Consider the following 11545-nt stretch of genomic DNA (forward strand, 5'->3'; position numbering starts at 1 on the left):
CTAATGGAATTCTTTGAAGAAATAACAAGGAGGATGGACAAAGGAGAATTGGTTGATGTTATGTACTTGGATTTTCAAAAGGCCTTTGATAAGGTGCCTCATGAGGCTGCTTAACAAGCTATGAGCCCAATGTATTACAGGAAAGACTCTAGCATGGATAAAGCAGTGGCTGATCGGCAGGAGACAGAGAGTAGGAATAAAGGGAGCCTTTTCTGGTTGGCTGCCAGTGACTAATGGTGTTTCACAGTAATCTGTGTTAGGACAGATTCTTTTTATGTTATATGTCAATGATTAGGTTGATGGAATTCATGGCTTTGTTGCAGTTTGCTCTGAAAACCTGTGCCAACCAACTAGTGGGAATATTCAAGGACATTTTCAACCTCTCACTGCCACGGGCAGAGGTTCCCACTTGCTTCAAAAAGGCAACAATTATACCAGTGCCTAAGAAGAATAATGTGAGCTGCCTTAATGACTATCACCTGGTAGCACTCACATCAACAGTGATGAAATGCTTTGAGAGGTTGGTCACAACTAGACTGAAGTCCTGCCTCAACAAGGACCTGGACCCATTAAAATTTGCCACAATAGGTCAACAGCAGACACAATCTCAATGGTTCTCCACACGACTTTAGACCACCTGGACAACACAAGCACCTATGTCAGGATGCTGTTCACTGACTATAGTTCAGCATTTAACACCATCATTCCCACAATCCTGACACAAAACCTGGGCCACTTTACCTCCCTCTGAAATTGGATCCTCAACTTCCTAACCGGAAGATCACAATCTGTGCAGATTGGTGATAACATATCCTCCTAGCTGACGATCAACACTGGTGCACCTCAGGGGTATGTACTTAGCCCACTGTTCTACTCTCTATATACACATGACTGTGTGGCTAGGCATAGCTCAAATACCATCTATAAAGTTGCTGACGATGCAACCATTGTTGGCAGAATCTCAGGTGGTGACGAGATGGCATACAGGAGTGAGATATGTGAACTAGTGGAGTGGTGCCTCAGCAACAACCTGGTACTCAACGTCAGTAAAAAGAGCTGATTGTGGACTTCAGGAAGGGTAAGACAAAGGAACACATACCAATCCTCATAGGGAGATCAGAAGTGGAGAGAGTGAGCAGCTTCAAGTTCCCGGGTGTCACTATCTCTGAGGACCTAACCTGGTCCCAACATATCAATGCAGTTATAAAGAACTATAGTCAGTGGCTATGCTTCATTAGGAGTTTGAAGAGATTTGGCATGTCAACAAATACACTCAAAAAACATCTATAGTTGTACCTTGGAGAGCATTCTGACAGGCTGCATCGCTGTCTGGTATGGAGGTGTTACTGCACAGGACCAAAAGAAGCTGCAGAGAGCGGTGTCTTACAAATGCAGCATCCACTATTTAGGATCTCGTGTACACAGGGCTTGCCATTTTCTCACTGTTACCGTCAGGTAGGAGGTACAGAAGCCTGAAGGCACACACTCAGTGATTCAGGAACAGCTTCTTCCTCTCTGCCATCCAATTCCTAAATGGACATTGAATCTTTGGACACTACATCACTTTTTTTTTAAATATGCAGTATTTCTGTTTTTGCACCTTTTTTTAATCTATTCAATATACACAATTGATTTACATGTTTAGTTATTATGTTTTTAATTTTTTTATATTTTTCTCTCTCTGTTAGATTATATACTGCATTGAACTGCTACTGCTAAGTCAACAAGTTTCACATCACATGCCGGTGATAAGAAACCTGATTCTGATATGAAGATAGGTGGAGGGGCAGGTAGTTTTGAGGAAGTAGAGAGGCTACAGAAGGACTTGGGACGTTAGGAGAATGGGCAAAGAAACAGCAGATCATGAACCTCCTTTGAATCCTCTCCAGTTTCAGCATATCCCTTTTAAGATAAAGGGACCAAAGCTGCTCACAATACTCCAAGTGAGGCCTCAACAATGCTTTATAAAGTCCTTGCTTGTTGGGAAGTGTTTGGTCATGCACTTTGGTAGAAGAAATGAAAGGGTTGGCTATTTTCTAAACGGAGAGAAAATACAAAAATCTGAGGTGCCAAGGAACTTGGAAGTCCTTGTGCAGGATTCCCTCAAGGTTAATTTGCAGGTTGAGTCTGTGGTGAAGAAGGCACATGCAATGTTAGCAATCATTTCAAGGGGACTAGAATAAAAATGCAAGAATGTAATGGTGAGACTTTATAAAGCCCTAGTAAGGCCTTGCTTGGAGTACTGTGAGTAGTTCTGGACCCCTTAACTTTGAAAAGATGTGCTAAAACTGGAGAGGTTTCAAAGGTTTAGAAAAATTATTCTAGGATTGAAAGGCTTGTCGTATGAAGAGCTTTTGATGGTTCTGGGCCTGTTTTCACTGTAATGTAGAAGAATGAGGGGTGACCTCATTGAAACCAATCAAATGGCGAAAGGCCTTGATTGAGTGGATGTGCAGAAGATGCTTCCTTTGTTGGGAGAGACCAGGACAAATTTCTTTAGCCAGAATGGTGAATCCATGGAATTCCTTACCACAGGCGGTTGTGGGGGCCAAGTTTTTATGTATATTTAAGGCAGAGGTTGATAGATTCTTGGATTGGCCAGGACATGAAGGGATACAAGGAGAAGGCAAGAAACTGGGGCTAAGAGGAAAATTGGATTAGCATGATGAAATGGCAGAAGACGTGATGGGCTGAATGGCCTGATTCTGCTCCTATATCTTATGCTCTTGTATGACAATAATAAACCAATTTATATAGTGTCTTTAGTGGAAATTACATCCAGGGTACATTTAAACCTCATTTAAACTACACTTTATATTTCAAAGTACACTATTGCATCGTACCAAAGAACACAGGGGGCAATTTGCACAGAGCTTGCATGAACTGCAACATAATAAGTGATAAAATGATCTATTTTTGTGAAATTGATGAAGGGATAAATATGGGCCAGCACAGGAGAAGGTCATTCCACAGAGTTGGCCCACCACAACTTTTATATTAGACACAGCCACTCTACAAGAATAAAATCAAAAAAGTGCAGATGCAAGAAATTTCATTTCATGTAAGTCAGTGATAATAAATCTTATTTTGATGCTGGAAAGCTGATGTGGAATCAAATTATTGCTAACATTCAGTGGTCATTTCAGGTCAAAGACCTTTCAGAGTGAAACTGAGAGAAAACAAGTCCACTTTAAATTATGAGAGGGTGGGTGGGGGGGAATCAATAGTTTTAAGGCAATGGTGCAGGGTTTTAATCCCAAATGTCAACTATCCACTTCCCTCTACAGAGGCTGTCTAACCCACTGAATTTCTCCAGAACTTGCTTTCTGCTCTAGATTCCAACATCTGCAGTTTCTTGTGTTTTATATATAGGCCATCTTTAAAAAATATACTGGGAATAAGTGTGAACAATACCACAACCAGTAATTGGGAAAAAATCAACAAAGCCATTTACTACAAAACAGTGTATGCAGATTAGGTGAGATGAAATCAACTAGGAGAATGCTGGCTGCAGTCAAAGTCCAGAAACAGGCCATTCAGCCCATCTCATCCATGCATATTGTTAATTTCTTGAGCTACTTCAGTTTCCCTATATTCAGCCCATACCCATCTAAACCAGTAGCTCACAGAGTGGGCAATATCGCCCCATGGGGGCTGTGGGGGCTTTAAGGGGGTGATAAAGGTAAAAGGGGTGGTGGGGGATCAATACTTGGTAACAAGGGGGCAGCTATGGGATGACAGGCTTAATTTAAGAAACAAATTATTTATTACAAGTATTTGATCCTCAGTGCCTCATAATTGATTACAATGATCACATAATCACCCCATCTCTTGATAACCATGGTTCTCTTAGAGTTTGCTCTAAGTGTGTTATAGTTATGAAAAGCAATATGACACTTCTGAATTTGGTATATCACGAGGAAGTGTTATTTTCAGGCCTGGCCCACACATTACTACCATTCATTACTGTAGTACAGTGTTGGCTAGTACAATTCCCATACTGTAATCATGCATTAACCTAATTCCTATGAATTAGAGTATGACATTCAATGGGGTAAAGCTCAGAATTTGCCTTTTCCAATAGTCTTCACCACATTTAGCTAGTCTATGACCCAATCAAAATATCGCTGCCCAACTTTACGTACCTTCAGGCAGAGTCAGGTTTTGCCTGAGCTGTGATGAAGTCATAACTTTCCCCTTTATTGATTGCAGCACTTGAAGAAGGACCTAAACAATAGGCGATTGACCATGGTCATTAATCCATAACAAAAATGGCAGAAGCAGACCAAACAAAGTGTAGACACTATAGTGTGGATTTCTACCAGCACCAAGCAAACAACAACAGCCAATGTGTGTACTGTGTGAAAAAGTTTTCTCAAGTGAGGCAATAAACTGTCCAGGCTCCTTGAACATTTGAAGAGAAAACACTTTGATAAAGCAAACAAGAACTTGGACTATTTTAAGTTACTTCGTGAAAACTTTCAGAAACGGAAAATACTTCAAAACATATTTGCCAGCACATCACAACAAAACAGTGATGGTTCACGTGCTTTGTACAACATTTCACTGCTCATTGCCAAATCTGGAAAGCCCCATTACAATTGGAAAAAGACTGATTCTGTTGGCAGTAAAGTTCTGAGTATGGTTTTGCATAAGTCACCAGAGGGAATAATTAAAGCAATTCCACTCAGCGACAACTCTGTTCAAAGACAAATATATGGCTGAGAATGTGGAAGACATATTGTGCCACATACTTAGGACAACAGAATTTGCTCTGTAGTTGGATGAGTCAACTTTGCCAGGCAATGAACCTTTGCCTCTTGATTACATTCGCTTCATAAAAGATTAACAGCATGGTTCAGGAGTTGCTATTTGCAAGGAGTCTGGAAACAAATATGAGGGGGGGGGAGGAGTCAACAGTTGGGTTTAAGAAATTTTTCCAAAACGAAGGATATTCCCCTCACCAACATTCTTGCCAGTGCAACAGATAGGGCATGATTAATGGCAGGATGCCACCATGGGGTTATTACTTTCTTGAAAAAAATCTGTACCCCACATATTCACTGTGTAATTCTCAAACATCTTGTCGTAAAAAAAACCTAAGTGATTAGCTACATAAGATGATCAATTGTACTGAGAATGATGAACAGTTGGAATGCTTGCTGCTGTACACAGAAGTCAGATGGCTCTCAAAAGGAAGCTGCTTCTAGAAACTGTGATAAAATTCTTTGAAGACTCAAATGCTTCATTCAGTAATCAACTCAAGAATATTAGGCACAACATTGCTTATGTATCAGTATTTTTCACAAAGTTCATGAAATCAATCTTCAATTGCAAGGAAATAATGTGAACCTTAGCAAAGTCAAATCAGTCATTCCACGTTTCTGTCAAAGTTAACTATTCCAGTGCAACAATGGCCATCCTGGCCTTTTCCCATTTCCGAGCCTCTCTGAGCTGGAAGAGAAAGAAAGAATACCAGATGATGATCTTCAAGTATATTGTGTCCACCTGGCTGATCTACTCTCAATCCAAATACCAGATTGGATAATGAAGCCATTCCTGAACACCTGTAATGAGGAATTAACAGGAAGGACAGAGGAAAAACTGATCTCACTACAAAATGACTGAGCTGAAGCCAAGGTTCAAAAAAATTATACCAAGGCTTTTGGTTGCAAAAAGAAATCTCCAAATGCTGTCCTGCACTATGAAAGAAAGGTCAAGATGCTCTTTATTACCTCTCCAACATTATATTTAATAGAAGGTAATTTCAGCACAGTTGCTCAATTTCTTTCAAAGCAATGAAACAGACTGCAAATTACTGAACTTGGGGATCTGAGACTCCCGAGTGGCATTCAGCTGTTATCACTGCACCAAGCCCATCCATCTCAATGGAAGGTGGAAAAGCAATGCCATGAATAGCAGGACTCCTACTGAACACTCTAAAATTGTTGAAAATTGTTTTAATGTAATCAAAGAAATAATTTTATTTGTAGCTTTAAATAGATTTGAATAATGTTTGCAATTATTTGACACTGCTTTCAATTTGCAGTCCTATTTTCTTTCACTGTGCATTGCAAAGCCAAATTCTTTATAGTTTTCATAAACAGAGTGTGTTCTGGGAGCCAAGACTGTAATCCAAAAAGATTTAAGAATCACTGATCTAAACCTTACTTCTCCATGAACCTGTTTAAATGTCTCTTCAATGTTGTAACTATACACACCTCCACCACTTCCTCTGGCATATACTAACCATCTGTGACAGTCTTGTCCCTCAGATCTCTTAAATCTCTCCCTTCTCACTTTAAATTCATGTCCTAATACCCACCACCTGGGAAGAGACTGTGGCCATTCTCCCCTCATGATTTTTTTAAACCTCTAGTTCATCCCTCAGCCTCCTTCACTCCAGGGGAAGTAGTCTTAACCGATTCTGTTTGTCCTCATAGATCAACCTCTCCACTCCCAGTAACACCCTCATGAATGTTTTCACCTTTATGACATCCTTTCTATAGCCAAGCAACCAAAACTACACAGAATATTCTAGCAGTACTGTACACAAATACCTGGCCAATGAGGGCAAGTGTGCCAAAAGCCTTCTTCACCACCCTGCTTACCAGTGTCTCCAGTTTTAGAAAACTATGTACCTGTACCACTAAGTCCCTCTGTTTTATAGAGAGTGAGCATTTAATGTGCATTTGAACAGCTGCATTGCAAGCTAAACAGCCTGCTTCTAACGCTGTAAATTATGAACAGACCATTCAACCCATCACTTCCACCCTTCTCCACAAAACCCTCATTTCTGCAACTTACATAGCCAAGTCCCACAATACTAAGGCACATTTTGAAATGTGACAAAGGCTTGATTTTCCCTTCTTTCTTCCAGGAAGCAGGTTGTTTTGTGTTGAAGAAAACAGAAATTAAATACATGAATAAAAGCAACATGAGGGACAGAAGTAACTAAAGACTAATTAAACAAGTTCAGTCAGGTTCAACCACTGGCTACACTTGGCTTCTCCATGCAAGCTAATACGTGAGAAAGTAGAACTGTTTGAGGCTCCAGAGTCACTAAGGGGAACCACAATACATATCACTGCCAAGATGGCCTGTGGAAAAGCACTTATAGCTTCCCGAAGCTTCCATGCTGGCAACCCCCTTATGCCTTCAATTACACTGACCACCAGAAATGTTTATGGGTTAAGATGGTATGCACTCTCGTGCCCTGAGTGGGATGGGGCAAGGGATGCTGTTCCAATGTCAGCTTAACCAAACCCAGAGCAGGCACCTCCAGTCCGTTGCCTCTCTCACAAGAGGTGGAGGGGTAGGGGAGAAAGGAAAAGGATTGGCACTTCCCTTCCCAAACCCCTGAAGCATAGGTTGCAAATACAACAACCTCAAGCCTATTCTCTCAGCTCCAACACCACAAGCCTTGAGCCGCTCCCCTTCCCTACACTCGCACCTCTTCCAATTACAGCCTCACTATTTCCCCTACTCGACCTGAGCCAGATGCTCAGAAGACTCGGAGCTGGTTTTGTTGCTGTATTTTAAATTACACTTCCTTCCAACTTTGAATAGAAAATTACCCCAAACCTATCCAATCTTTTTTCATAGCTAAAATTCTGAAGCTCCTGCAGCATCCTTTTTACATGCTGTTTAGTATTATCATATCCATCCCATAATGTGGTGACAAGACTGCATGTAGTGTTCTGTAATGACCTAACAGGTGTTTCCTACAGTTTCAATATCATTTACCTGCTCTTAGGTACTATGCAACGGCTGGTGGATCCAAGTACCTCACAATGCATGTATTTCTACCTGAAGTTCCAAGGCACTTCAGACAGATTTATAGAAAAGCAAGTGCAGAGCCAGACAAAAGTTAGGAGGGGTAATAATGGATTAAAAATGTTGGTCCTAAATTGATTACAAATGCCAAATAACTGGAATTTTGACAGCAAAACTCATTAATCATGGAGGTGTTTCTCTACGAGCAAACAAGATTTCATCTGCAGCTTCTGTTTTAATTTAAAGTTTTCAAAAAAATATCATTGGAACATAAAGGATCACTTGATCATCCAGCTAATAAAAATGGCAAGGAATCGTTCCAGTTTAAAAGTATTTAAAAAGAATTCTCTTAAGAATTATGGAAACAATTCAATTTCTAAATCAGCCCTACCTGAATTACGTGTAACTGAACACAGAAAATTTGGCAGGGATTAACAGAGGGAGGCACCAGGCTCCTACTGCAGTCATATGCATCAACCTACTTCTTTTCCTCTGCTGGCTCCAGTCAGCCTGGCAAAACAATAATAGAGCTCTTGGGGTGGGACTTCCCACACTCTTTAGCTTGTTTATTTAAAGTAAATAAACAGTAAGATAATATTTCCTACCCACTGAATGGCCAGAAAATCACATCAAATCTCTTAAAAAAAACTGACACCATTAATTAAGCACTGAATTAAAAACATCACTTTTCCCACCTCTCTTTCCATAAATCATACTGTTGTTACAGACTGCACAAGACTATTTCTATTGCTTTCAGACCACTTTCTTTATACTGTTTAAATTAGAGATCAGATCATTTATCAGATAGCAAATCTTAAAAACTTAAACACACGCTTTCCATTCAAATCATATAATTTAACTATCAACCTAGGGAGACTTCTGCAGACTAAGTATCTAATAATAGAATTCTTTCTAGACTTCCTTCTTTTCTGAGTAGTTCAAACTATTTCCTGACTGCTTCCTGCCGCAGGACAAATGGAAAGTTAAGCCCCTAACTAATTATAGTGATACACACAAAATGCTGGAGGAGCTCAGCAGGACAGGCAGCATCTATGAAAATGAATAAACAGTCGTTTCCGGCTGAGATCCTTCATCAGGACTGGAAAGGAGGAGGGAAGACTTTTTTCAGTCCTGATGAAGAGGTCTCAGCCTGAAATGTTGACAATTTATTCATTTTCATAAATGCTGTCTGACCTGCAGAGTTCCTCTAGTATTTTGTGTGTGTTACTCTGGATTTCCAGCATCTGCGGAATCTCTTACTATAGTGATGTTAAAGGTCATTAAAAAACGATAAAAATCACAAATAAGCATTTTTCTAAGCTAGGTTGATGTTAGCCTAGACTGATCAGGAATTTAAAAACCCCATTAGAATTAAAATTATTTTAAAGGGTCTTTTAAAGTACAACTAAAGAAACCGGCAATAACAGTAAACCTCGCACCTCCTTCAAGATGGTTATAAATATAGTTCAATAGGATGGATTATCTTTATTTCCTACATAATCTCTGACCATTGTACAAAACGAAGCAGAAAGCATGCTGAAACTGTGGTTCAGTGGTAGAAACTTTACACTACATCTAATCGTGCAGGGTTCTTTAACGTTCAATTCCAAAAATGGTATATAATTCCATTTTCCAGCATCAACATTTGAGCTACTGTAGCTATGCATTGCTTTTGCTGCAAGGTTTGCACTAAAATACACAAGGTAAAATAACTGTAAAAATCTGGAGGCAAATATCTTACTTTATAGCACACTACACGACTCATGTCATAAAATCTTCATTATCTTTCTCTCTACATTTATCGACACTTTCGAGTTTCAATATTCATAAAATTAGCAACAATATCAAGCCTTGAATGCAGTGAAATTGGTATACTTTAATTGCACTATACAGACCTAAAATATATTTGTATTACCGTTAATTCCTTACAATTTTAGATTAAATCTGCATGTTGGCAATATGTACGTGTGCGTTTAGCATTGCCAAGATTAAAGCACGTCCAGTACTTCGGAACGTTCTCACTGCCATAAAACCACGCTTTACAGAGCAACATGTGCATTTCATGTTATTTCCAAAAGAAAGATATACCGATATAAAGTGCGAGCATTCCCCTAGATCCCTCTTGCAAGATATTTAATGTACATCACTAGTTTGGCACGATCTCCAGTTGATTGTGGGACAAATTATTAATAAAATAAATAACTCAGCCCGCTTCATTTGTGTTCTGCACAAACAATAATCTGCGACTTTATTTTCAAACAAAATCACCAAAGAAGTTTTGCAGAACCTTTCGCCGCCGGCCGAGTGGAAAAGTTAGGACAGCCAGTCGGCGTGAGCTGAGGGACCTACCTGAGCGGAGATGGCCCACACGATTTCAGCCTCGTTCCCTCCGCGTTTCCTCAGTCAATTAAACCCAACCTGAGAGGCGCGGTCATCCCGGGACACAACCGCCGCCGCCGCCGCCGCCAGCACCAACCAACCAACACAAGGAAGAGACGCACGACGACGACAAAACGACAACGTACCACAACCGCCGCCGCTCGCCACCCCCGTGTTGACGTTTCGCAAATTGCCCTCTCCCTGGCGCCAATCGCAGAGGGAGGCGGGTGACTGACGGCCTCCGCTAACCAGTCATAGAGGCATCTATGTCCGTTTCCGCTTGATGATTGGTGAACAATCTGAAGGGACAGCGCTATCCCGCCCACTATCAAGTCCCCATTGGCTGATTCTAATTACCTTGATCTCAAGCGTCCCGGCCCCTTTTTCTATGATTGACAAACATCCAAACCAACGACCAACGGATTCGCTGGAGCGCGCGGCTCTTGACTGAACCGTACTTGCCCAATCACAGACTGAGTTGAGAAAAATCCTCATTCAACCAACCTTACGTTTACTTGTGCATCTAACCTGATGAGAGGATAAGAAGGGAATGACGGCACAATTAACCATCGGGAAGAGGAGGCTGAAGAGAATATTAGCCAATAGAGAGCTCAAGGTGGCAAGAAGATCCGCCCCTCTGCTTCCAGTCTGACCTGACAGTTGACAGCGGGAGTCTGGGGGTGTCGAGCGAAGTGGCGTCCGAGGAGTTCATAAACTCCAGGATAGTGTCGGCATCTAGTATGGGGCTTTCCAAACAACTTTTCATTCAGCGCGAAAGCGAGCTGATACTTTCTGCAGATACTGCTGCTGCGAAAAGAGGTGGACTCCACAGCGCAAGTTAACCGAGGCTCAGGGTGTAGAGGGGGGAGGAGGGAAGGAAAGGGCTGGCATTTGGTTGACTTGACATGGGCAGAAGATAAAATTATTTGTGTGGAAATGTCTCAACGGGAGAATTAGTTGATTGGCTACTGTAGGTTCGTAAAAGGCGCCAACAAGACGAGGTGGCCGAGTGGTTAAGGCGATGGACTGCTAATCCATTGTGCTCTGCACGCGTGGGTTCGAATCCCATCCTCGTCGAACTTTTTTGTGTTAGTTCTCATTGTATCAGTTTCTGTACCGATGCATTGTACAGTATTCCGTGCGTTTTCACTACATTCATGAATTTCCTTTGCAAATATGTAAAGTCGTCATTCTCAACCCAGTTCCAGGAAAAGGCTCCCCAGCCACATTCCGGCTTTAGGTTCTCTGATCACTTCTCCTCAAGTACATTATCCAGGTAGCTCCTGAAATGTGCTGAGAGTTTCTGCCTCTTGCAGACATTCAGTTCCAGGTTCCTTGCACTCTCTGGGTGAACAATCTATGCTCCTCTTTCCCATGTTTTTCTATCAGT

The 11545-nt window shown here is 41.1% G+C and overlaps 1 protein-coding gene and 1 non-coding gene across 8 annotated transcripts in view; one reads left to right on the forward strand and one right to left on the reverse strand.

The window, feature by feature from the left end:
- disp1 (dispatched homolog 1 (Drosophila)) overlaps positions 1-10328 on the reverse strand; it is a 513892-nt gene extending 503564 nt beyond the window's left edge. For 3 of the 7 annotated variants that reach the window (XM_073056139.1, XM_073056146.1, XM_073056145.1), the window contains exon 1: positions 10126-10295. The gene's annotated coding sequence lies outside the window, so the exon portion shown is untranslated. The other 4 variants (XM_073056141.1, XM_073056147.1, XM_073056151.1 and 1 more) reach the window with 3 other exon arrangements.
- Positions 10329-11150: 822 nt separating this feature from the next.
- On the forward strand, positions 11151-11232 carry trnas-gcu (transfer RNA serine (anticodon GCU)). The gene has a single exon. It is a non-coding gene; the product is annotated as a tRNA-Ser (tRNA).
- The last annotated feature ends 313 nt before the right edge of the window (positions 11233-11545 follow it).

Source organism: Hemitrygon akajei, chromosome 9 (assembly GCF_048418815.1).
Source record: "Hemitrygon akajei chromosome 9, sHemAka1.3, whole genome shotgun sequence".
Lineage (NCBI taxonomy): Eukaryota > Metazoa > Chordata > Chondrichthyes > Myliobatiformes > Dasyatidae > Hemitrygon > Hemitrygon akajei.